Raw genomic sequence first — 26,897 nt, 5'->3', positions numbered from 1 at the left:
TATCCCCAGCCAATATGTACACATGGAAAAATTCTAAACATGCACAACGAGAGGGATGAACTTGCCAATCGGGGAGTAATTTCATTAAACAGGGTCAGGGCTGCATAAGTGACGCTAGGTAGCATGTTCCTATCCAGGAGTGACGCTAGGTAGCATGTTCCTATCCAAGAGTGACGCTAGGTAGCATGTTCCTATCCAAGAGTGACGCTAGGTAGCATGTTCCTATCCAGGAGCTAAGCAGACAGACCTCGTGGAACATCATGTCTAGCTTTAGCCATGTGGAAACAGAAGTTGGTCTAAACCCCAATTTCATCCCATGAAAAGATTTGGCTTTACACTAAGACTTTAAAAATCATTGTGGGGGAAATGTTACGGCCTTTTAAAATACAAAACCAGCAAAATATACAAAACCCTTCACAGAAACATGGTTCTTTCTACTGGCTGGCCTCACTTCCCTTCACATCACAGAGCAGCTATGTGAGTTTAGTTGAAGTACGCCATAGAATATCTCTTTTTCTCCTGACTCAATATCCAGTTATGTCACTCTAAATCTTAATAAGACATGCCTTTCTTACTCAATGTCAATTTTAAAAATTTTAAAAAAAGAAGTACATTACAACAAATGTTTGCAAATATTTAGGGAAAATGAATATTGTTTTAATTAAAAATTCTTTCAATACAAAGAAAATAACCAAAAAGTAACCAGGGAATCTCTATATCTGATAAACAGTTTCAGCAAAGTGGTTGGATACAAAATTAACCCAAAAAGTCCAATAGACCTCCTGAGTACAAAAGACAAAGGGGCTGAGAAATAAATTAAGGAAACACCACCCTTCACAATAGACGCAAAAACATAAAGTATCTAGGTGTAACTCTAACCAAGCAAGATAAAGACTTTGTATGAAAAAATCCTTCAAGTCCCAATCCAAAATGAAGTACAGAGCTAAACAAAGAATTCTCAACAAGAGAACATCGAGTGGCTGAAAAACACCTAAAGAGATGCTCAATGCCCTTTATCACCAGGGAAATGCAAATCAAAATGACTCTGAGATTCCATCTCACACCTGTCAAAATAGCTAAGATCAAAAACTCAAGTGGCTGAACATGCTGGCAAGGATATAGGGAAAAGGGAACACTCCTCCATTGCTGGTGGGAGTGCAAACCTGAACAACCCCTTTAGAAATCATTCTGGTGCTTTCTCAGAAAAATGCAAATGGGTGTACCTCAAGATCCAGCGATACAGCTCCTCCCGGGCATATATGGAAAAGACGCTCTAGCACGAGGACATTTGCCCCACCATGTTCATAGCAGCATTATTCATAGTAGCCAGAAACTAGAAACAACCCAGTTGTCCCTCAACCAAAAAAATGGATGAATAAACTGGTACAACTGCACAATGGAATACTGTTCATCTATCAAAAAACAAGGACAACATAAGTTTGCAGACAAATAAATGGATCTGGAAAAGACCATCCCGAGTGAAGAAACCCAGACTCAGAAGGACACACATGGTATATAGTCACTTAGAAGTGGATATTCGCTACATAATACAGGATAACCATATTACAATCCACAGACCTAAAGAAACTAAGTAACAAGGAGAACCCTAGGGAGGATGTTTACTTCTCATTCAGGAGGGCAAATAGAATAGACACTAGAAGTAGTTGAAGAAAAGAAACAGGATGGGAGCCTATCAAAGATGTTCTCCGAAAGACTCCATCCAGCATGGGGATCAAAGCAGATGCTGAAACTCAAAGCCAAACTTGTGGGCAGAGTACAGGGAGTCTTATGGAAGAGTCTGGGAGCAGGGAGGAGGGTCGAAGGGCCCAGAGAAGACAGGAACTCCACAAGAAGACCAACAGGGTTAACAAATCTGGGTCTGGGCTCCAGGCTGGTGGTGGTTGGGGGGTTGCTGCAGAAACTGATGCACAAACCAAGCACCATGCATGGAACTGACTTAGGCTCCCAGCTCAGATGTAGCGGATAGGCAGCTCAGTCTCCATGTCTGTCCCCTGGTAAGGACAGATGGGGCTAACTAGGCCATGGACTTTGTTGCCTGCTCTTTAATCACTTCCCCTGGTGGGACAGCTTTGCCAGGTAACAAAGGAAGAGTATGTAAGCAGTGTTGATGAGACTTGAAAGGCTGAGGTGAGTTGGTAGGGAAGGAGGGCTCCCCCTTTCTGAAGACTACAGGAGTAGGGTAGGTGGCTAGAGGGAGTGAGGGTGGAACCAGGAAGAGATGAGGGAGGGACCTACAATCAGGATATAAAGTAAATAAAGTAAAAATATAAATTTAATACATAAATATATAAAATCAAAAGGCTTTGAATACAAAAGAAAATAACCCCCAAAATAAAATAAACTAGCAAGCAAACACACAAAAAGTAAAGGACCTATTTTCCCTGGCCATCGATATCTACACTCCATATCTTGTAGTGAGAACTCCCAAGGGATCCTGTTTTACATTTCCTCCAGTGTGTAGTTGACTTTATCCTACACTTCCATTGTGAGCTCAATCCATGTTCTGATCCTAACATTTCTTAGTATAAACTGTTAGGACTTTAATATGAAGTGTCACCCAAAAGCTCATGTATTCAAGACTTGGTCCTCTGGTGGTCCTCTAGAGAGGCAGTTAGATCATCGGAGGTCTGACTCAATCAACAAACTAATCCAGTTTTCATCCTTACCATGTATTATCAACATGACAAGACCTTGAATCGCCTCTGAGACAAGCCTGTAGAGCACATGTAAGGAATTATCTCATTTAGCTCAGGAGATGGCTGTATCTGATTACTTTGGTTGGCTTAATTCAAATGGGAAGACTCACTCTAAAAATTTAGGTAACATCATTCCCTTGGATTTTTATCCAGGGGCACAAAAAGAAGAAAAGTAACTGTGCCCCAGTATTCATAATTAACTTCTTCTTGATCAGAGATACAGTATGGCCAATGACTTCAAGCTCCTGACTCTGACTTCCTTACCATGCATATAGTTATCATGCACTTGAACACTAAGCCCGCGCCCCCAAACCCTTAATTCCTTAAGTTATATTAAGTAGATTACTTCATCACAGCAACGGTCAAGTAGCAGAGACACCATCCATCATTCACACTTTAATGTTATGGGGGGTGTGTGTTGGAGACTAGGATGTCTGGCCAGGATGGAGGATGTGGAGAAACATATGTGGGATGGGGTGAAGAGCATATCTTTCTCTGACCCCGTCTTTTCAGTCTCTGTCTCTCAGCTGTCATCATCTGAGAAGTGTCTGCATCATCTGAGGACATCTCAGACCATTTCACCACTGTCGCTGCATGATGTTTTGTAGCTTCAGGGCCAAAGCAATGAGCCAGAGTTCTGAACCACTATGTCTAAGTGAAACTCCACACTTCATACAGTTTCCCTCAAGTGTTTATTACAGTGACAAAAAGCCTGAGTAGAAAACAATCAAGCAAGAAAAGATATATTTTCCAGAGCACTCAAAACTAGTTTCTGCTTAGTCCATTTTAGCACAGTTGCCTTGATACTGTTACTCTCTAAGTGAGAACTTTCAGGCTCAGAGAAGTGTACCTAAGGCTACATAGCTTGCAAAAATGAAGAGTTTTGGAGGCCAGGATATTTCAATATATGTTTCAGCACTGTCACTTACCTAAATAACTTTCTTTGAACTTTTTCTGTTAAATTGAATCTATAGAAATTAAGGTAACAACAGTACTACAAGAAAAAAATAAGTGTTGTTCATGGGAAGTATAAATATGTTCATTAAACCCATTACGTATGCCTTGTCCTACTAATGGGATATAGAGTCTAGTCTATGTTGTGTGGAAAACATTAATATGTTTTCTTATACATAGAATATCTAAAGCAAAAGTGCTGAAGGCAGAGGGTTCTCCCATTTTTTTTTCTTCTTTGTCTCAGTTAGATGATAGAATAGGTGATAAAATACATTTTTCAAGGCAATTAAAAAGGAAGCCATGTGACCTTGTGACCCCGTGGACAAGAAATTCTCATTGAAATTAAATGATGGCAGAAATATACAAAGAATACTGAGGAGCTTTGATCCTTTTATGACTTTTGTGACTGATGAGTGCGTGGAGATCACAGCTAGTGGGCAATAGAGCAACTCAAAATGGTGGTCATCCATGGAAAGAGCATCATCATGTTAGAAGCCTTGGGAAGCATCTAAGCAATGGCTGTTCAGAAAAGGACTCCACATAGCTTCCCAAAGGGCCTGTTTGTCTATGGTGTGGAATCCAGGCATATATATTTCAATATGAAACTTCTTGCTAAATAAACTTTTGTTGTTGTTAGGTATTTTTGTATTTATTATCTATTTATCTATATATCTACTTAATCTCTTTACAGCCTGATCACCCGTCCCTCTCCTCCTTTTAGTCCCCCTTTCACACCCCCACTGCTGCCCTCTCTCCTTCTTCTCAGAGAAGAGGAGGACTCCAAGGTGTACCAACCTACCTTGGCACCTTAAGTCTCAGGAGGACTAAGCGAATCCTCTCCCACTGAGGCCAGACAAGGCAGCCCAGCTAGGGAAAAGGCATACGAGGCAGGCAACAGAGTTAGAGACAGGTCATACTCACATTGTGAGGGGACCCACAAGATGACTAAGCTGCACATTTGTTACATATGCATAGGAGGCATAGGTCCAGCCTACACATGTTCTTTAGTTGGTGGGTCAGTCGTTGTGAGTCCCCATGGGCCCAAGTTAGTTTACTCTGTATGTCTTCTTTGGTATCCTTGACCCCTCAGGCTCTCTCTAGTATTCCTCCCTCTTTACCACAGAACTCCCTGAGCTCAGCCTATTGTTTGGCTGTGGGTCCTTGTATCTGTTTCCATCAGCTGCTGGACAAAGCCTTTCAGAAGACAGTCATGCTAGGCTCTTGTCTGTCCACTCACCCCCCAGCTTCATCTACTTCACATGTCTTCCTCTTCTGAGTGAGATTCATGCCTCCTCATTTGGGCCCTGCTTGGCCTCTTTGGATCTATGGATTGTAGCGTGGTTATGGATAATATCTATTTATAAGAGAGCACATGCCATGCATGTTATTTTAGGTCTGGTACCTCACTCAGGATGACCTTTTCTAGTGCCATTCATTTGCCTGCAAATTTCATCCTGTCCTTGCTTTTAATAACTAAGTAGTATTCCATTATGCAGGAGTATGTCAGTTTCTTTATTGATTCTTCAGTTGATGGATATCTAGGTTGTTTCCAGTTTCTGGCTATTATGAATAAAGCTGATATAAACATAGTTGAGCAAGTGTCCCTGTGATATGGTTATGGTGGAGTGTCTTTTGGGTATATGCCTAGAAGTAGTATAGCTGTGTCTGAGGAAACAACACCCTTCACAATAGCCAAAAATAATATAAAATATATTGGGGTAACTCTAACCAAGCAAGTGAAAGACTTACATGACAAGACCCTTAAGTCTCTGAAGATAGAGGCTGAAGAAGATATTAGAAGATAGAAAGATCACCCATGCTCATGGACCAGTAGGATTAACATAGTAAAAATGGCCATCTTACCAAAAGCAATCTCCAGATTCAATGCAATTCCCATCAAAATCACAGCACAATTCTTTATAGACCTTGAAAGAGAAAGCACCAATTTCACAGAGAAAAATAAAAACCCAGGATAGCTACAATCTAAATTCTATAATGAATTGTTTTGCTCAATGAACTCAAAGTTAGAGTTTCTGTAGTCTTTTTTCTTTGGTGATAAGTTTTAACTACTACCTATAAAAGAAATTATGAAAACTAATCTGAAAAAAATTTTAATTATTTTTAAAGAAATGTACCTAGTGGCAGAACCCATCCTGTTTTGGGTAGTACCATATCTGGACAGGTGGGCCTGGGTTGTGTAAGAGCTGACAGAGTACAAGTGAGTAAGCAGTATTCTTCTGTGATTTCTGCTTCAAGCTCCTGCCTTGAATTCCTACATCGACTTCTCTCAATCATGAATTGTGACTTGGAAGTGTAAAATGGAATGATCCCAGCCCCTACCCCAGAAAAAAATGTATCTATTCATGACAACTTACTGCTTAAACTATTCTGATTCTTACCAATGAACTTGGAACTAATATTTATGATTTATATAATGTAGCTCTATGGGTTCCTAAAATGTAATGTCTCCATACCCCATAAGACTATCATAGAACTTGTGTATGCCCAACCTCATCTTAACCTTAGTCTTTAACACTTCAACACTGTAAATTATTTCTACACAAATCTTTTTCCATTGAAATATTTTTCTTCAATTATCATACCATTAATGGTCCTTAAACCTCAAGTTTCAGTTAAAACATGACTTTTCAGGTTAGTCTTCCACGATCACACAGCTTAAGGTTCTGCACATATTCTCTCTGGCATTAAAAGTGCACGATGATGAACAATGAAGCACATGATACCTTCCCTTTGACTTCAGATAAGACTTATAGATATGATAGTATAGAAATGTCATCATAAAAGCATGCTTGTTGCAAATATAACTGAGGCTCATAGCCATTAGACTGGAAAATAGTCCCACATCAATTGTTCTGGCAGCCCCTGACCTCATCAAGTGAGTGCTTTGAAAGCAGATTCTGCAAACCGAGAGTAATTTCAGGTGACTTCTTCATTCCACCCTTTTGAGACCTTTACCAGAAACCAATTAACTAATACCCAGACTTAAGATTCCAGGAAAAGAGAGTTGGAAAATACAGGCTGCTTTTTGTTGTTCATTTTTGTAATATTTGTCAGTCAAATGGAGAAAATGAACATACCTACAGACATTCTCATTGTTCAACCTACATAATTTTATTTCCATCATAACTTATAATTCTTTCAAATAATCTTAATATTTTATTTGTTTTGTTTATTTCATCTTCTAATGTGAGACTATTTGTTCCACTAAAGTGGAGACTATGCTTATCACTCAGCAAGGATGATTCTGGATACTCTCTCTATCTGACAGACTGTTTCTATTTTTCTGTTATAAAGAGACTCCAATAAACACAGTGTCACATTGAGGGTTCTTGGAGTGACAAAGTCATTTCTCTTTTGGTATTCGTCAGTGTCCTAACTATGAGGAAACAATAAGAGTCTTCACAATGAAAGAATGTTGAAGCAAATATTTCCCATTGAAACCAGAGGAATGCAGCTCTGTTATTTTTCAAATAATACAATTGTTTTTTTGAAAGCCACACAATATTGCAATGCAAAATGTTATTTTGTATAATAAAAAAATTTCTTTTGGACTTTACCCACTTATGTTATTGTGTCCACATGTGGTCATGATGCCAGAGAATTCCTCCCTTGAGTGCTTCATGCCCAAAATGATGCTCATAATCGGGCTTCCAAGAGATCTGGTATATGAAGTCTTGCTTTTGTTATCTCACAAAGGTAATCAGATACTGCTTGTGCCAGGGGGAGAGAGTGCTCCACAATTAGCTTTCGTGAAAAACTTGAATGTTATCTGTTGCTTGCTCTTTTCTTTCTTTGACTGAAATGGCAAGGTATAAGTTACCATTGAGATAAAAGATTTTGTTGGGTACTCTTTCTTTGTTTCAAGGGTGCACTCTGTATCAGTTATTGTCTGGGCAACATCTTGGAACTAAACAAAATAAAATTACATTTGATAACTTGACAATTAATTAATTGGAGCTTGTGCTAATCCTATTCTTTTTGTAACTGTTAGTAACTATAGGTGTCATATGGAACTTTACCTTCTAATCTGAGGTCTTTTTTTACTAGGTCATGTTTAATAAAAATTCTGCCTTCTGCCAATCAAACCAATGATATGTTTTGATAAAATCGAATGAATTGATCTCAATATTTCTATCTAGAAATATTAGGATACTTTTGTATAACTTAAAAGATTATAGTCATTATATAATCCAGTGCAGTATGTCTTCCACTAATCTTCATTGGTTCTTCAAAGTGTGTCCTTTGTATTTTCTGTTTTCTTGAGATAGATTGACTTGATGCTGGAACAACAATGGAGACACTATATTAAATACTTGTGCAGTTTGTCTTTGGAAAATATTAGCAGAACTTGTTAAGTAGCAAAGCATTTAAAGTGTAGTTTTTGTATTCTTATTTTGGATCTTAGCCAAGTGATAATGAAAGCAGAGTATGTTTAGATAGAAATTTCAAATACGTACAAAATCTGTATTAGGAAATGTTCTGATAGTGGAAATAAATACAAAACAGAGAACTATCCAATACTTGTGGCTATGAAGACCCAATACTGCTCGGGTGTTTGTTCCTTCTAACAATATATATTTCTATTCAACCCAATCAAAATATCAATAGGTTATTTTTTCTGATATTAACAAAGTAGTTATAAAGGGTTTTAAGATCAGGAAAAGAATCACACTAGCCAACAAAATATGATAATGTGACAAAGCTGGAAGACTAAACCTACCTCACTTCATGACTGAATGTAAAACTACAGTAGTCAGCAGTGTAACAGTGATTAATGAATACTCAAAATAATAACAAAACAGAAGACAGAGTCCTGATATCTACCCACATATATATATCCAATGAACTTTATCACTTAACCAAAGGCTATTAATGGCAAAATAACAATAATCTCAATAGTGATAAAAATAACTGTATTCATATGGCTTTAAATGAACCTGAAGTCCTCACTCTATTTTAACCATTAACTCAAAATGGATCATTGACCTACCTCTAGAGTTCAAAACTTTAAAATTGATAGAAGATATAAAAAATTACTGCATGGCCTTGGCAGATGATACATTTCTAGATATAACAAAGATTTTATCCATGACAAAAACTGTTAACAGACTTGTTAAATTTTACTATGTTTTTCTTTTCTATTGAATGAGCACTGTAAAAAGGACAGCCTTGATTTCTAGAAAACATTTGAAAAGGGCATTTTTATATCTAAATGAATGTCTTTGCAAAATATGCAAGCAATTTGTAAAACACAACAAAAATGAAATAGACAATTTAATTAAAATTATACAAGAATATTTTTTTAACAAATATTTCACTAAATGAGACATAATGATGTCAAAACTTGGAGAAATGCCCATTTTGTGTGTAATCAGACATGCAAATTAAGACAACATCTGCTGCCTACATATACACCTACTAGAATGGCCCAAATTCAGAACCCTGACAACAAATGGCGTCAAGGATGTGGGAAACAGGGCTAGTGAGAGTAGAACAAGCATTGCAGCGTCACTGCAGGGTGGTTCTCCGAATTCTATCCAATGCTAACCGCTCCATTACTATGCAATCTTTAAACCATCTTCTTTAATGTATTCCCAAAGTACTTGGAAGTTTAGTCCCACAAAAATCTTGCAAACAAATGTTTATAAAAAGCTTTATTCAATTTTTCAAAACGGGAGCTGAAGAAACAGGTTAGCACTGAAGAGCACTTGTGGCTCTCGCAGAGCACCAGAATTAGGTTGCTAGAGACCACATCATGTGACTCACCACCCATCATCCTATCTCCTAGAAATCTAATCCTCTGTTAGGCCTCCGTGAGGGCATATTCACACAGAGACTGACACCATACACATAAACAATAAAACGTAAAAATAATGACAAATCTCTAAAGTATAGAATCCCTTAAAATGCTCTTTGGTGAATAAATAAATTGCGTGATATCCAATCAACAATTTTTCACTTTGTGCCAGAAAAAAAATGAGTTAGTTCAAATGTCTGTAACTATGTTGTCCTAATTGTTTATATTTTATCACTGTCTTCAATCCCAGTATATATTCCTATGCTACAAAAGTGTACTCTGCTCACAGGTTATAACTTAGTCATTGTACCCAGAAGATGACAACCGAACCTTTGGGACAGAAGACTATTACAGAAAGAGCAACTGAGACACTGAGTCTAGAGTAGGTATTATAAAAATCTTTCACCGTACTATAATATTTACTTTATAAAAATATTTAGGGAATTCTGATGATTTACAAGAGCAATTGAAGACAAGAGAAGGACATGTTTATGCAACAGAACATAACAAGTATCAAAAGCAGTTATTAATACATACATGATTCCACTTAAAATATCTCATAGCAAGATAAAATAACTTTCAAAATTGGGAATGATAATATATAATCTTATCTAGTCTTATAATTAATTGCTAAATTAAAGAGATAAATTATTCATAAGCAATTTCAAAACATGTTGTTTGTTAAAAAACTATATTAAATTTGGAGCTATAAAACTTGTAATACAAGACTATTTTTAGAAATTCCATATTTTCACATTTTTAGTTTTGGTCATCTGTGAGAACTTGATGTAGTACTTATTAATAGTCATTTTGAGAGAATTTGTAAAAGCCTAAGACATGGGCCTTTACATGCTGGTGGAAGGGCTATATTGAATATATTAATGTCTTTATATTCATCTTAATTACATATGGGACCATTTCATGGATCAGGCCCTGGAGCACATGAACAGGAAGAGGATGCTGAGTGTACACCTTTGTCTCTTTATGTTTCCTGACTGTGACTATGATGGATTGTTCCCTGAGTTGAGAGCTAATATATACCATTTCTTTCTTCAGTGCTTTTGTCAGAGTACTCTTGTCCCAGAAACAGGAAAAAGAAGCAAAAATCTTTGTTACATTTAGTAAAGTCTTCCCTTAAACACAGAAATACTGTAATGGTTGATTTCATTGGCAAGATATAAAAAAGCACATGTGGATGTACTTCATAAACAAATGGTTCCTCTTTGGCCTTCACTTGGTGTTAATTCCATCTTAATCTTAGTCAAATTTCATCCCCAGGGGCCAAGATATGTAACCCAATTGTTAGTATCTGCCATTTTCTTACTCTAAATTTATTCTTAATAGTTCTGGATAAGTTTTAAACCTTAAAACTTGGACTTAAATGTGAGGATTAAAAAACAGAAGCAACATATAGGATACTTATTTGGCTAACAATGTCATAAATCCCAGTCTATCATGAGGGGGAAAAACATAATGGGCAATTGAATTCACATTAACCACAGGGCAGGAAGCAAGAGAGAGAAAGCAAGTGACCATAGTTATACTGGAAGATGCTCAAACCTATCATCTAAAGTTTTGCATAAGGTTTTCAAATGAATGCCACCACCTGAGGACAAACAAACATCAGATGGGTGAATGTATAAGTTGTAGTTCATGCTCAAACTTTAGCACCTAGAAAAAGCAACTGTCTAAGGGAAGATGATTCCCTTACACAAGCATGACTCATTTCAGCAGACAGTTTCCTGGTCTTCTGACATGATTGTGTTAGGATTTTAATCAGCTTCAAGTTTTTAATGAAGGTGTTATTTCAAAAACCAGCCGGATATCCTTGATAGATTTTCTGATATAGACATTAATTTTTCATAAGGACCCTTTGTTACTTCTCCAAAGCATTTCTGATAGGAGAGGAAAAGGAACCTTTAGAGGAAAGGAGAAAACTTAATAGAAAGGAGTGTAAGGCTTTCAGAATGTGAACTTAGACTTCAAATAAGAATTTTGGGTTGAAAGAAGATATTTAAATCAGATAACACTCACTATAGTCCATAGATTCAGGACTATTTAAATCACTGATTATGATCACTTCTATGGGTATATACTACTTTTCTCATTGCTGTAGGAAAAAAAAAAACACTCGGCAAAAGCAACAAAGTCAGAAAAGTGTTTATTTTGGCTAACAGTGGCAAGGAAGCCATGTGGAAGATGGCTGGCTGCATTGCAATCTCCTTTCAGAAAGCAAGAGAGAATTCTGGTACTCAGCTGGCTTAATTCATTAATTTATTAATTATATGTTAATCAGTCCTATAATCCAGCCAGTGAAATGCTATGCCTCCTTTTTAAGCAAATCTTCCCACTTCAATTAATTTAAGCTGGAAATCCCTCATAGACATAAACAGAAGATTGTCTCCTGAGTGAATCTAAGTCTAGTCAAGTTGACAGTCATATTACCAAGTTAGATCAATAAGAATGAAAATCTCTAGGTCATTAAAATGAATGATGATAAATACCATACTTTCTTCAATTGCAGATATCAACTTAAATAATACGAATTTGCAATTAACAAATTGGTTTACTGATCTTGCACTCTCAGTGTTCACCAAAAATCCAGGAATTAATTTTGTGAGGATTAAGTGCTTTTGGCAGATAATTTATTTGAATTCTGTAATTATTTTATATATCTGAGAATGATATTATTTATTGCATTTTACTATATTAATAAACATCTACTTTTTCTTCTAGGCACTATTCTATTATATGTACATTATGAGACAAGCACAATAGGAGGTTTTAGAAAATAGTTTTTGATTGATGTTCAAATGGCTGACAACCCTCATAAAGCTTACATTATTATTGCCCTGTGTAACAGGTGTAACACATTTTGTTATTTTTGTGTGACACATTTTTCCATGAGCTCTAACACTTGACAATATCATATATTAGATTTTTCAAATTGACAGAGACATAAAGAAACATTGTAGCAACCCCACATGGAAGAAGTGATACTGAATATAGAGCAGAAAGTAACACTCATTGATTATCTAGATGTACTAAGTATTAATTGTTCACAAGATCAGTAGGGACTTTCTTCTGACACTTCTTTGCATTCTTTAAACAAACAAGCAAACCAAAACCCAACACTTTTTCTTGAGATTTCTGCTCAGTTTTCCTGACCAGAGAAAATGTATTTGAATCTCCTGACTGTATCTGATACCTGATTTTTATATGGAAACACATAGAACAGATTCCAGGAAGAATCTCTTCAGTGTCATTTTTCATGTTTGCAATGTAATATGTAAATACCTTATTTCTTATGCAATCTCTACCATTTTCCATTTTCAAACAGAGCAAGGCACAGGCAGATGTTTATCACTCTGGAGCCAAATGCAAATTTTTAACTCATAACAAATTCTCAATGAATATTTATTGGAAAAGTAATAAATAACATGACATTTGAAAATGACTTATTGGAACTATCTAAAACCACTTATAGTTTCCAGAACAATGCCTCTGACTTTGTGTGTCAAGTTCATGGCCTTAAGAGACTTTGCAGTCTTTAGTTTATTCCCAAGCGCAATTTTTCTTGGCTTTTTATGCACATATCACAAAATAAGCATATGTATGCAGGAGAGAAAGAGAAAAAAATCATTAAGAAGCAGAGGTTTACAAAATTGTAAAAGAAGGAAGGGAATTCACAAAAAGATAGAACAAACAAATCCCTAATGAAATCATGTTTTAAGGCATTGAAATGTAAAATGTAGGGATGATCTGGGTAATAGCCATTTTCACCCACACAAGAACCTGCATAATTTTTGATAGAAGTGTGACTTTACGACATTTCTAAGCAGAAAAATCATAGCAACACATACTGACATCTATTTTATTTATAGCCAGTGATTCATGGTCATTCTCTGATGTGAAACACATGATAGCTATGTAAGATTAGTATAGTTATCAACTCAATGTCAAGATATTACAACAAGATAAACAATGACACATGTAGTCCTTAGAATATAAGCAAGTATATTTGCTAAAATATGTACATTTATTGATTCGTTTTAACATTTACAAAGTTATTATAATGTGACTTAATTCCTGTTACCCTAAAGAAGTCACTGAGTCTAATAAAATGAATTTAGATTAATATCTCACAAATGTTTAGTCTGCTACCATAAATTTTCTCTTTATTCAATTTCCACTTGCAGAGAAATGGAAAACTGTCTATGGGAGAGCCAATCTCCAAGAATCTAAAAATATATCAAGTCCAGAAGCCTTATGTCAGCTTATGGAGCAGAAAAAAACCTTTTCATACCTCACCTACCATTGAATTTCAGTCCATATTTCTGACAGAAAAATGCTTAACATCTAACATAAATGACCACTGTCTGAACCCAGGATATTACATGTTGCTCTAACAAATACACCACCCATGAAATAACTTCTATGTAGTATACTGGGATTTTTCAATATGTTATGCTAAAGCAAGCAGAACTGAACAATAGCCCCAAAGGGACAGAAAAACATTCATAAGAAACATCATGTCTTGTCATAATGACAGCAGAGGAAAGACTTCGTTTCTCTGAGAGTTAACTATACATTCGGCTGTGGGGAGTGGATATCGGGATGTATTATTTCAGGTTTATGTATTTTAAGTTGGCATCAGTTCTATCCTTGGATAATTTCAAATCAAGATCCTGAGACTAATGTTGTAAACAACAGTGTTTGGATTTACAGTGAGTATATTGTCACACAACCAAAGAGTTCATGTAAGCAATTTATTTTTTCCATGTAGTTAAAATAAACAGGATGCCAAAACATAATGAGAAGCTACTGCACAGTTTCATGAGAACTTGACATACTCAACATCTATAAAACCAGCCCCTTGTGTCCCTGTAGGCAGATGTACAGTCAAAGCCAAATTTTAATCAGAAGGTTGCTTCATAGACATGAAATCAGATGCAGGGCGTTTGGTGATTCACATGCCAAACAGTGCAGCTCCCAACTTGGTGTTCTTGCCAATGAGAGTAAATTTGCTATAGTAGAGCTTTGCCTAAGATTAATGTCACAGTGGTAAGCCATCTTTCCTAAATCTGAAGTAGCTTTATGGTGAGGACCAGAAAAACAATCTCAAACACTAGATAAAGGCTAAAGGTTCTCCTCTGCTTCTACAGTTGGATAGCACTCCTTGTTTCCGTTTTCTCTTCTCTTTAGCAGTTTTCTGTCTTCTGATCCACTATATCTATATCTGTTACTTCATTATTTTGAACTAATATGTTTTTGCTCTAGTCAGAACAAACCTTGGCCTGTTGCTTAGTCCTCAAAGGGAAATCTTGATTCAATAATGTCTTCATTTTGAAGGATAATAATAAAAGGTCTCAGAACCTAACAGTAGAGGAGACATTTCCAGATATTAATTTTTAAAAAAGAGACTTGTTATTATTTCCTGGTAATTATTTTTACCAAGTCTTAATCAAAATGTCTGTGTCATATTGTAAATTTTAACTGACTTAAGGAAGTAGCTAGTTATTACTCATCATTTTTTTACTCTCTTTAAATAGAACAGTTTCTCCCAAAGATAGTGTCAATATATTTTTAAATAATTGACACCATAACAATTAATGAAAATATAAGTTAAAATTGTATTAAACTATTCATGTTCATAGCCCCTAACTAGAAGCTAATTTTGTCTTCACTCACCTGATATCAATATGTTTTAGTCAACACATGTGACTTATACACATCACTGTAACATTCCTGTCACGATAATAAAATAAATGACATTATTCATCAATAGTGTCATTTTGACACAATAGTATTGATACACATAAAGATTCACAGAGACTGTTGCAGTGTACACAGGACCTGCATACAGTTAAGTCAGATGGAGTCCCAAAGCTGAGAGATGGGAGTGAACACAGGGTCTCAACCATGTTGAGCTATTTGAAATTAAGACCCACCAGTCAACTGTTTCTTCCAATGGACTCTCACTGAGTATTCCAACAACATTCCAGTACAGGCCCATGTATAGTAGTAGTTGACCAACATAGAACAAACTCAATAGGTTGATTTTTTTGTTTATTTGCTTCATGTTTATTAATTTGTTAAACTATACACTTCATGGAGGCAAGATTGGAAACATTCTTGATTTTTTTTTCCCTAAAAGGAAGAAACAAATCAGTGTGGAGCCCATTATTTACCCACCTAAATGTTCTTTGAATGAGTCAAGGAATTTCAGAATTTCAGAGACTTTCTCAGAAACAATATTTAATCATTTCATGAACTGTATGGAAAAGCCAATAAAGATATAGAACATTGTTATATCAGTGCTTAATGTTTTATTGGCTAAATTACTTCCATAGTTGTTTAGAAATATAAATTTAAACTATGGGTGGCTTTGATTTTTCAAAAAATTATTATACTGGGTCATGACATTTAATTTTAGGAAAATAATATAAGAGAAAACTAATTTTCATTAGTCTTCCAGTCTTTTGAGAACCAACTCTTAGAATGCCTGGAATAAGACAAAGAATTCTAGACAGCGAGGGATTTTATTAAATCGATCAAAGTAGAAAACAGCCAAAAACAAAAACAAAAACAAAAACAAAAACAAAAAAAAACCTGGGAACTTCAGTGGGAGACCCTAAGCACAGATTTGCTGTCAAATGAGAAATAAGAGAAGGGACACTGAGTTAGTACTTGCCTTATACTTACGTGGTTGTCCATAAGTAAGAGAGAGAGAATGAGATTTTTACACAGCTGAGACCCTAGATGTATCCACATGCATTCTTTTGGTTGACCACTGCTCAGATCTTTCATCCGTTGTGACCAACTGGGTATTGTGAAATTATGTCCTTTTAGGCAGTGGCCCTGGCAGACCTGTGCTGCCCCTCTGATCTCTGCTTCCTAGGTAGCAGTGACAAAGAATACTAACGGCAGTAACATCCATGAAAGGAGCACTTGCCCTTAGATGTTCCTTAATATACACTATGTACTGAAGCTCTCACAGAAAACCTATAAAAAGCTAGGACTACCCATAGTTTGCAGATGAAAAGGCAAAACAAAAACAAAGAGGTGTAATAAGCCTATTCCCAGAGTAAGCAATTAGTCTCGTAACTCATACTGAGTTCTCTGGCAGCTATACTTCCTGTTCAAGAAACCCTGAAGGTGAAGATTAAATATGGACATGATGAATGAATTCCTCTTGACAACACCTGGGTTTGCATAACGTCCAGCAGCAGCTCTGTTTAGATCAGTGTTTAAGCAACTGAACTACACTTTTACTGACCAAAGAACGCTTCATCACAAATAACTGTAGGGTCAAAATACAATTTACTGACAACACTTCTCTCATTTTCTTGGTCTTAGCATTGCAATTTATAAATAACTAAATGATTTATAAATAAATAGTACTAAATTGAAGCATTAAATTAATACTAAAATATTTTGGTGCATATACTCATCTTGTCCAGTCAAAGATGTTTCTTTAAACCTTCTATCTAAGAAAGATTTCAAGATATAAGAGGCAGGGAAATCACCAAATCAATCTTTCTTCCAGATGTTTGGGCTTGGAGACAGCCAGTTCTTTCTGCCAGCTGGACTGCAGTTAGGTTGGGGAAAGGATAATTTCTACCATGAAACTTGAGTAAGTCATCACTGTAGCCTTCAAGACAAAATACGAGAGAGATCTAATCCCAAAGCTTTAAGGAGAGAAAAGTGCTTCTGTTAATGGAAGCTATGGGATACAAAAGGTCTGGTTTCTGAAAGCATAATTTCTTACAAGCACTATACAGCTCTAACATTGTGATGGTTTGAGGTGTGCAGGATGTACAGAACAATTAAAGCTGACACTTTGCTCGTTGTGTGAGCAGAAGTAAGACATCTGCAAATCTTCCTTCATGCTATCCTAAGAATGGCCTCTAATTATAAGTCACAGGGAATCTGTGATCACCGTGAAGCCTTGTCTATGCATAAACCTTCGTATCTCAGCCAGTCTCAGAGCTAGTCCCATGTAGTGAGATTAGCAATGTTAGTTACCTGCTTGTTCTGCAGTTTTAATTCTTTATATTCCAACTGAAGCCCCCTCCCTTATCCCCTCCTAGTCGCATCCCCTCCCTCATTCCCTTTCCCTCCCTCCCTTAGTCCTGAGCAAGGGGAGCACTCCTCCTCTAATGTTTGACCTCTGCTTATCTGGTGTCCTCTGTACTACTTGTAACCTCTTCCTCTGTGGCCTGGCAAACCACCCAGCCAGGGTAGAAATGAACAACATTAGGAGGCTTGAATCCATGTCAGAAGTAGTCCCTACTCCACATATTGTGGGACCTACATGGAGACTGTGCTGCCTATCTACTACATATGAGCAGGAGATCTAGGTCCATGTCCCACATGGACTTTGGTTGGCTCATCAGTCTCTGTATTGTAATTTGGCTAACCTGAATTAAGTGGCTAACATGTGCTTATGACTGAGAATATGCCATGTGTATCTGTCTGGGTCTGAGTTACCTCACTCAGGATGATTGTCTCTGGTTACCTCCATTTGCCTACAAATTTCAAGATTTCCTTGTTTTTAATAGCTGGGTAGTATTCCATAGATGAGATATGATAGATATTAATCTCTATTCAGAAATTTAGACACAACAAGATAGGAAGGATGTTTACTTCAAGTTTGTCAAATACTAATAGCCAAATCAGTATGAATGTTTCCTGATTTGTCTCTTGGTTCTGCCTGCTATATGTAGTTTATTTAACCCATGTGTAATAATATAAATGTATATGTTAAAAAAAGAAACATAATAAAAAGGTCTTGTTTCTTACAAGAGATTCTGAATGCTTGATCAATGAAACATGGTGCCTCTATAGCCATCAATAGGAAATTATTATTTTAATACTTTAATGTGTACAATGTAAGTCTCTATATACTTTCTGGAATACTATTGCTTATCCAAACCAGAACAACCTAGCTTAGTTTACTTGGGTTGCCATTCTTAAAGCTTTTTTTTTTAAGCTGAAGATACAAAGCATGTAACAAATATACCACGGAACTCAGTTCCTCCATATTTCACATGGTTCATAGTTTTATTCACATTAGATAGTTATATTCTTGTTTTGTGCAACAAAACACCAGAGAAAAGCATGTAAAAGAAGAACAATTCGCTCATGGTTTCAGCTTTCAATCTATGACAACTGCAGTGAGGCAATAAATCATGAATTGTGGGTATGACAAAGCAGAGTTGCTCACCTCAGTGAGGCCTGGAAGCAGAGAGAAGCAGAAGGAAAGCCCAACTTTCTAGTGCTTCCTTCAAAAGTATGACCTCAAAGTTCTACTTCCTCTAACTGTGGTTCATAGTCCTCACCTTACAAAAATTCATAGGATGAATCTCTGAGTAGACTGACCTACTGATGAAATCAGAGTCTTCACAGTCCTATGATGATGTCTCACTGATTGGGTACCGCAGATAGGGACCAGGCTTTTAACAAATAAACATTTCAGAGGGACACTTCAGAGCAACCATAACAGAATTGTAGTCCTTGACCAACCTTTGTAAATCTCAGACAAGTTGCTGGGAACTATAGTCCTAAACTGGCTATTAGCCTAAGCCTGAGGCACATTTTCCCAATCACAGATTCCTTTTAATACCTTCCATCTGCTTGGATTCCTATCTCTTGGTCTAGGTTTCCATGCCCTGAATGACATTCTCTAGGCATGTACATTGGCCCCTCCCCCAACTCATAATGAATACTTTCAATTACCATTATGCCAGTGCCTTTTTCATTTGAGGTTATGCTGGACTAAATTGACTTCCACCTAGGCCTGATGTCTATCTTGCACACAGCTCTCATAGACACTTTCTGTTTACCTCGTTCTATTTCATCACAGGACCTTGAGCAGACAGATTACATACAGGACCCCATAAATCTTAACTGCTGAATATGCAGACAGATATTGCACTCTGGTCAATGTGTGTGTGTGTGTGTGTGTGTGTGTGTGTGTGTGTGTGTGTGTTTGCACAATCCCACATGCCAAGAGTACCGCTGGCACAATCTCCTGCAGCAACAGTTCTTCTTCTTGGAAATAATCACAAGCAGACGTATTATATTTTGCAACACCCTGGGAACTCACTTGAATTAATCTGTGAGCATGAGGAAGATATCAAGTATCAGCCCTAGAAACAATTTTTGCTAGGAAAAAAAAAAACACCTCTGTTTTTACCTTCATCACAGCAGTCTCTGTCCCCATATTTAAGAAGAAAAAAAGTAAAGCCTTGTGTTGTATAATATATTTAGGTGTTTCCTTTTTATATATCTCTCCAAATTGTGAAGATCAATGAGAAACAGCAGTGCTTACTCTATAGTCTGCATGAATAACAGGACATGTTGTCAAGGCAAATTTCTAACCCTGTTTTTAAGACCATCAATCTCAGAACTTTGGGATACCTTCCTCCAACTTCCAGAGATCCCTTACTCCATGCTCAGATCACAGCCACCAGCCCTTTCCTGTGCTATTTCTAAATACCGATTAAGTTATACTTAAAATACATGCTTAGAAGGATGATGCAAGCTACACAGTAAATTATAATGTTTCATCATTCACATATCATTGAAAAATATTATTGGCTTTGCAGATAATGTTGGAAAAAAATTGTGTTATTTTCCTTCACCTGCACTACAAAAGAAATAACAGAAAAATCATTATATATATATCCTTTTTTTTTTTTTTTTTTTTTTTTTTTTTTTTTTTTTCTTTTTTTTTTTTTTTTTTTTTTTTATTAATTTTATTCTTGTTACATCTCAATGTTTATCTCATCCCTTGTATCCTCCCATTCCTCCCCCCCCATTTTCCCATTATTCCCCTCCCCTATGACTGTTCCTGAGGGGGATACGTCCCCCTATATATTCTCATAGGGTATCAAGTCTCTTCTTGGCTTCCTGCTGTCCTTCCTCTGAGTGCCACCAGGTCTCCCCCTCCAGGGGGACATGGTCAAATGTGAGGCACCAGAGTATGTGAGAAAGTCGTATCACACTCTCCACTCAACTGTGGAGAATATTCTGACCATTGGCTAGATCTGGGAAGGGGTTTAAAGTTTACCTCCTGTATTGTCCTTGGCTGGTGCCTTAGTTTGAGCGGGACCCCTGGGCCCAAATCTGCCTATCATATTGTTCTACTTGTAGATTTCTAGGACCCTCTGGATCCTTTTATTTTGCTGTTCTCCCATGCGTCTCTCATTTAGAGTCCCAATAGGATGCCTTCCCCTCTGTCCCAGTTTCCTGGTAAGTGAAGGCTTTCGTGGGACATGCCCCTTGGGCTAGTATGCAGATATAAGTGAGTAGTATATACCATTTGATTCTTTCTGCTTCTGGGTTAACTCACTCATTATGATCATTTCTAGCTCAATCCATTTATCCACAAATTTCGGGAATTCCTTGTTTTTAATAGCTGAGTAGTATTCCATAGTGTATATGTACCACAGTTTCTTTATCCACTCTTCTACTGAGGGACACTTAGGCTGTTTCCATGTTCTGGCTATATCCTTAAAAACGGAGTACAGGTAGTTTCTTTCTTTGTTCACTGAGATCGCACAGTTGTACCGAACATCTCTGAAGGAAGAGGTACTGTTGGGCTTGGCTAGTGTTCCATGTATTCAGATGCTGAATACTGACCCCCAAGATTGGAGGTCCAGACAAGTGCATTCTCATGCACACTGAATGACGGTGTGTAATCTTTGCTCCCTTATCGCTGATTGGCTAATAAAGAAAGGCTGGAGCCTATAGCTGGGCAGAATTGAGGTAGGCGGAGCTTCGGTTCAGAAGTTGGAGGTCTCAGATAGGGACCACGAAGCCAGGAGAAGCAGGAGAGGAGAGGCAAGGAAGAAGATAGAGAAAGAGGATGTGGCTTGATGGAGCAGACCCTCCCCAGGCGGGATGACTTATTGGCAAGTAGCTTGAGAAATGCAGGTGGAAGTTATACAGACTAGCTTAGAAAAATTGTACCCACAAAATTATTGTTCTAAAGCTGTCTTAATAAGTCGACATAGGTTTCTGTCTCAATTATTTGAAGGGATGGGGTAGCCAGATCATACAATAGCCCTTTGGAGTATAACAAATAATTCACAACAGGGTACTGTCACGGGACCTGGAAGTACAGGGTAATTAACAGCGGGGCTCATACATACAGCTCGAAGTGTAGTAGAAAAAGCTGAATATGCTTTTTAGTAGATTTAAGTGTGCTTTAGCAAGAAAAAAAAAATGCCACTCTACTATTGGAACCAGAAAAAGCCTTTTAGATCCAAACATTACATAAATAAGAACTACAGGGAAAAATATGTATTTTCTTAGTCAAAGTTTTAGGTTGAAAGAAAGGTTTAAATGTGAACCCAAGAAGAATGCTCTGTGGCTGGCTTGGAAGCCAAACAAGGAATCACAAATATCATTCGGAGATTTTTCTACTTAGTCTAACAGATAAAAAAGAAAGAAAGAAAGAAAAAAAAGATTTAAGGCGTGCGAATGAGAAAGACTTCCTGAAATCTGCCTGATACCCAACACGTGAATCCTGGGCTGAAGTGTTTGAAATCGTTTATCTGAGACTCAGTATCAGGAATCAAGTTGAAGACAGAGAAGGGAGAGTATGTCAAATGTAGGTGCTACAACCACCCTGGTCTAAGTGCAATTTGACTTCAGAAACTCCAGGAGAGTGTCCCACCAGGCAGGCTCTTCTGCCTGCGCTCTGTTCTTCATCTACTCTACCTCCCACCCTAAAAGGAAATATCAGGCTTTACTCTCTGCAGCCTGTGTCTTGACGCTCCAGAGCGTCTCGACAGATGGTGAACCGAAAAGCAAATTTAGCTTGGATAGGGAACCACATACAGGCAAGCTCTTAGGTGGGCCGATTTGATAGAACCGGGATCATTTTTCTTCTCAGAAAATGTAAACCAGCCTATTCTGTCTGGGAGGCACCAATGGAGACCCCCCTGGAAGGTGCCATGGATTTTAAGTCATTAGGATTTTGCTCCTTGTCATCTCCTTCAGTGAGGCTGCCTCCGTGGTAAATCGGAAACATGCCCGGATCACATCAGCCATGATGGAGCCCAAGCTGCCTGCCGAGAGGCCAGGCTTTTAAAAGCTGGGGGCATCCTAAATGAGTTTCCTTTGAATGCCTATGGGGTTGGGAGAGCAAACAGTGTGCTTCTTATTCGTCCTTCCTGGAAACTGAAGCATGAGAGGAACAAGCCCTACCTTCCAAGGCTTCCATCTCTTCTTTTTGTGGTTCAAGATTGCAAATGACATCCTGGTGTGGGATGCATTAAGAGCCTTTGTGTCCCCATATCAGCCAGAGGCCTGCTCAGTGTACACCCTGGCAGTTCTCATTATGAGGAATAATAGGCAACATGTTTTCTTGAGATTTGTTATCTTTTCTCACTCGGCCCCAGCCAACCAACGTGTCTCCTGGGCATTTTCTGGGCCTTGCGTTGGTACAATAATATGGAAGGCAAGATAGTGGAGTGGCATTTGTTACAGAATTCCCAGCTGCAAGCCTCACATCTGCTGAGTATTCTGTAACTTTCTTTGAACATAATTAAATACAGTCATCAATCTTCCCTCAGCCTTCCCCCAAAGACCCCATTAGAAAACCAACAGAGTCTAACATGAAACCTATGTGGGAAAACACTGGACAATGGGAAATACGTCAGTCTCGCTTTACGTATCTGTCTCTGCTGAAGGAAAAAAATCATTATTTTCTTGTCTCTGCAACTCTGTCCTTCCGACCTTTCTCCTTCCTCCCTTCTGTACTCCCTCCATCCCTCCCTCCTTCCCTTCCTTCTCTTTTCCCATTATTGGCGGTAGAATGCTTACTAAATGGCTCTAGAAAACAATGAAGGAATCTCCCTGCTGTTTCCCCCTTTTTTTGCTTCCTTTCTCACCCTCACCCACTCTCCCATTTTATGCATGCTTATCCTAGTACCTATATAATAAAACAAGATAGGACTATTCCTTAATGGATTTTAAGCCATCATTTAAATATACCCAGAAAACACAGAAGCATGCTTTATAGAAAAAACATGTTGAGTTTGGGTTAGATGTGCCTGGGTGTAATGCTCCTCGCTCCTGCCAAAGTTCCAGATAATTTTCCATTGGCCTCTCTGTTTACCTATAAAATGGTGACTGCAACTTTTCATCACAAGATTACATAATAAATAATTCAGGTAGCCCCTAGCATATAGGTCAACATATTATAATGTTACCTTCTTTCTCCATCTGGGCACTGATATCCAAACATTTCTAACACTTCTCAATAGTACTACTACTTGAGACAAAGCATTTAGTTGATGAGCACTTGGTGAAGGCCAAAGCAATGGCCATGTGAATCAACACACTTCTTTTTCTTCCTTTCTATATTTCTCTCTCTTTGTAGGTTTAGGATGTAGTATTACTGCCACATGATAGTGCAGTTTGGTGGTGTAACTGTTAGGATGTCCCCCATGTTCCTACAGGTACCTCCTCACCTTTCCTCAGGACCTGCAAGAAACCCCATATAAATTCATTAGGTAGCAAAGCTAGACTTGGATGCAAGGAACTTCTTCCAAATTCCTTAAAATTTCAGAACTTCACAACTTGGGAAATACATTCAGAGGCTAAAGTGGTACCAATCTGCCAAGAGAAGACAGAGATGGAATGAGAAAGAATGCCCAGGATATATGGCACGGGAAGAGGCACCCTGAGCAGATGCTGGCTGAGAAGGAGGTGAGTCTATGGACTTGGTTTTGAAAGCCACTTCCCCTAGATATGCTGATTTCTTGGCAGGCGTGATTGCTGTTAGAAATGGTATTTGGTTTCACATCAATACATTTATTGCAATTAAAATTAATCAAAGCATTTAGGGGATTTTGTGAACCTTGCCTCTTGGCATGAGATCTATGACAATAAGGAAAAGGCAGTTAGGTTGACAGATGGGCCATACCACTAGAAATATTATCCAGAACACAAGATTTTTGGCAGTGAAAATAAAGGTACTCAAGTCTCTTGTTGAAGGACATTTTAATAAAGTGAATCTGAGCTGCCAAGCCTTTATGCAAATCCAAAACACAGGTAAGTTACACAGCCTATTAATTATTGAGCTGGAAAACATGGATTTAAAATAATCTATATAAGTATTATTATTATTGAATTTACTTTAATATGAAATTATGCTGCTAGTTATCTATTTCTAACACATGGACTCAAACTTAACACACTGACAAGACAAACTTATCAACTCACAGTTTTCGTCATGAGGAGCCTGAGTACAGCTGCCCCAGGATTTCTTGCAAGGCTGGCATCAGGGTTTCAGCTGGGAGGTGTTCTCATCTGCAGAGTTGACTGTAGAAAAATCGGTCCCCAGGTGCACACATGTTGTTATGTGGCTAATTCCCCTCACCTATTGCTGGCTGTAAACTAAAGCATCTTTTTTTCAGTCAGTGCATACTGCCTATAGTTTGTTGACATATGAAAGTTTGCAGAATGGCTTTTAAATGTGTTGAGCTACCCAGTAGTGCCTCTAGGGGCTTTTGGCTTGTAATATGGAGTTGTACATACTGTGACATAATCAGTCTATCTCCTTAGCCACACGGTATCAATTAGAAAGCCGATCACTGTCCTCTCCCACAATCAAAGAGAAGCAAATTCACTGAACTATGAACAAATTAGCTGTATGCAGTAACAACAGACTGCCAAGATTGGCTTTAATATTTTCTAATCAATTTATTTTTCTATTCACTTTATATCCTGATTGTAGCCACTTCCCTCTCTCCTCCTGGTTTCACCTTTCCTCCCTCTTCCCCTTGTTGCCTCTACTCTTCAGAAAAGGAGAGCCTCCTCTACCAACCTACCACACCTCATCAAGTCTCATCAGGACTTAGTGCATGCACCCTCTTCCCCTGTGGCCTGATGAGGCACCAGCAGGGCAAAGTGATTAAAAAGAAAAAAAAAAACAGGCAACAGAGTCCATATCAGAGACAGCCCCTGTTCACTTTCCTGGGGGATCCACACAAAGGGAGAGCTGCCCATCAATCAACTCCATCTGTGTGGGGGGCCATAGTCCAGGCCATGTATGGTCCTCAGTTGGTGCTTCAGTCTCCACAAGTCCCTCTGGCCCTAGGTTAGTTGGCTCTGTCAGTCGTCTTGTGAGCTTCTGTTCCCTCCAGGTCCTTCTATCCCTCCCTCAAGTTTTCCAAAAGACTCCCTATGCTTAGCCTAATGTTTGGCTGTGAGTCTCAGCATCTGTTTTGAGGCTTTATTATTTTTAATGTGAGTCCTTCCATCGATATTTATTTGATTGTGTTTTCAGTCAAAACTTTTTTTCATTTAATTGTTTTCTTCTAATTTTATCAATTATTTTAGAAAAATAATTATGACATCAGAATATTGATATATAGGTTGAAAACATTCTCACTTAATGTACTTGTCATTTAATTTTGTATTTGTGTTTGTTTTACAGCAAAACATTTCAAATTAAACATTTGTGAAACTAAATATTTCCTTTAAAGATTTTGATAGTTGTCTTTTCTGATTGACAGAAAAACAAAATATTCATGCACTAAAATGGAAGAAGGAAATGTTTTTGTTCATTAGTCAGTAATGATAACAATCAAACTAACCACATCAAACATAATTTAAATAAACATGCATCAGTATGTATAATACAGAGCTTCATGTTTCACATAGGTATGGCATTTCATAATTATTGGGTGAATAATTCCCAGTGTCATTTATGCTGTACTCACAGACGATAATACAAGTACATGGCTCAGTTATAAAAATGTACTAATACAAATTCAACCATTCTCTGATTCTTAATCCAGAGTTTGAATATGTTTAGTAGATTTATGGCATGTTCAAGTGATATCTCCATTTCTGTGAAATATTATGAAGCCTTGAGGAATATTTAGAGTGATTCAACCATGTATTTCAGAAGACAAAGTGAGGGCTCCTATCACTACCGCCAGTAGCATCTGTGGCTATGAGAACCATGTGTTCAATACTGGGACATATTTTCACATCCCAGGTAATCACTTTCATGCTTGATTTTATTGATAATTTTGTATTTTTTCCTTGAATGAAGTCTGCCAAGGAAGTATACCTTTACCCATCAAACTATGTATTCTCTGATGAGCAGGTCACATGTAAAGAATACACTTTTAGTACAGATAATTTAATATATTTCTTTATACATGATTAGTTTACCAAATTGTATTCTCATGAAGAGTGAATTATTTTATCTTCAAATTTTACTTACATAAGTAAAATAGCTTATCTTCTAGGCTATAGAAAGAGAAAAAAAATCCCTGTTGTTTTTCTCAGAATGTGGCAGAAACCATGATGGTAATTAATTTTTTTTAATCACTAATTGACAAGGTTAGTCCCATCTCAGACTAAAAGACTACTAG

At 37.5% G+C, this 26,897-nt stretch overlaps 1 pseudogene; it reads left to right on the top strand.

Moving 5' to 3' along the window:
* The first annotated feature begins 3,980 nt into the window (after positions 1-3,980).
* LOC127201809 (small nuclear ribonucleoprotein G-like) lies at positions 3,981-4,183 on the top strand (annotated as a pseudogene).
* The last annotated feature ends 22,714 nt before the right edge of the window (positions 4,184-26,897 follow it).

The sequence above is a fragment of the Acomys russatus genome, chromosome 17 (assembly GCF_903995435.1).
Source record: "Acomys russatus chromosome 17, mAcoRus1.1, whole genome shotgun sequence".
Lineage (NCBI taxonomy): Eukaryota > Metazoa > Chordata > Mammalia > Rodentia > Muridae > Acomys > Acomys russatus.
This window is presented reverse-complemented; position numbering and strand designations above follow the sequence as displayed.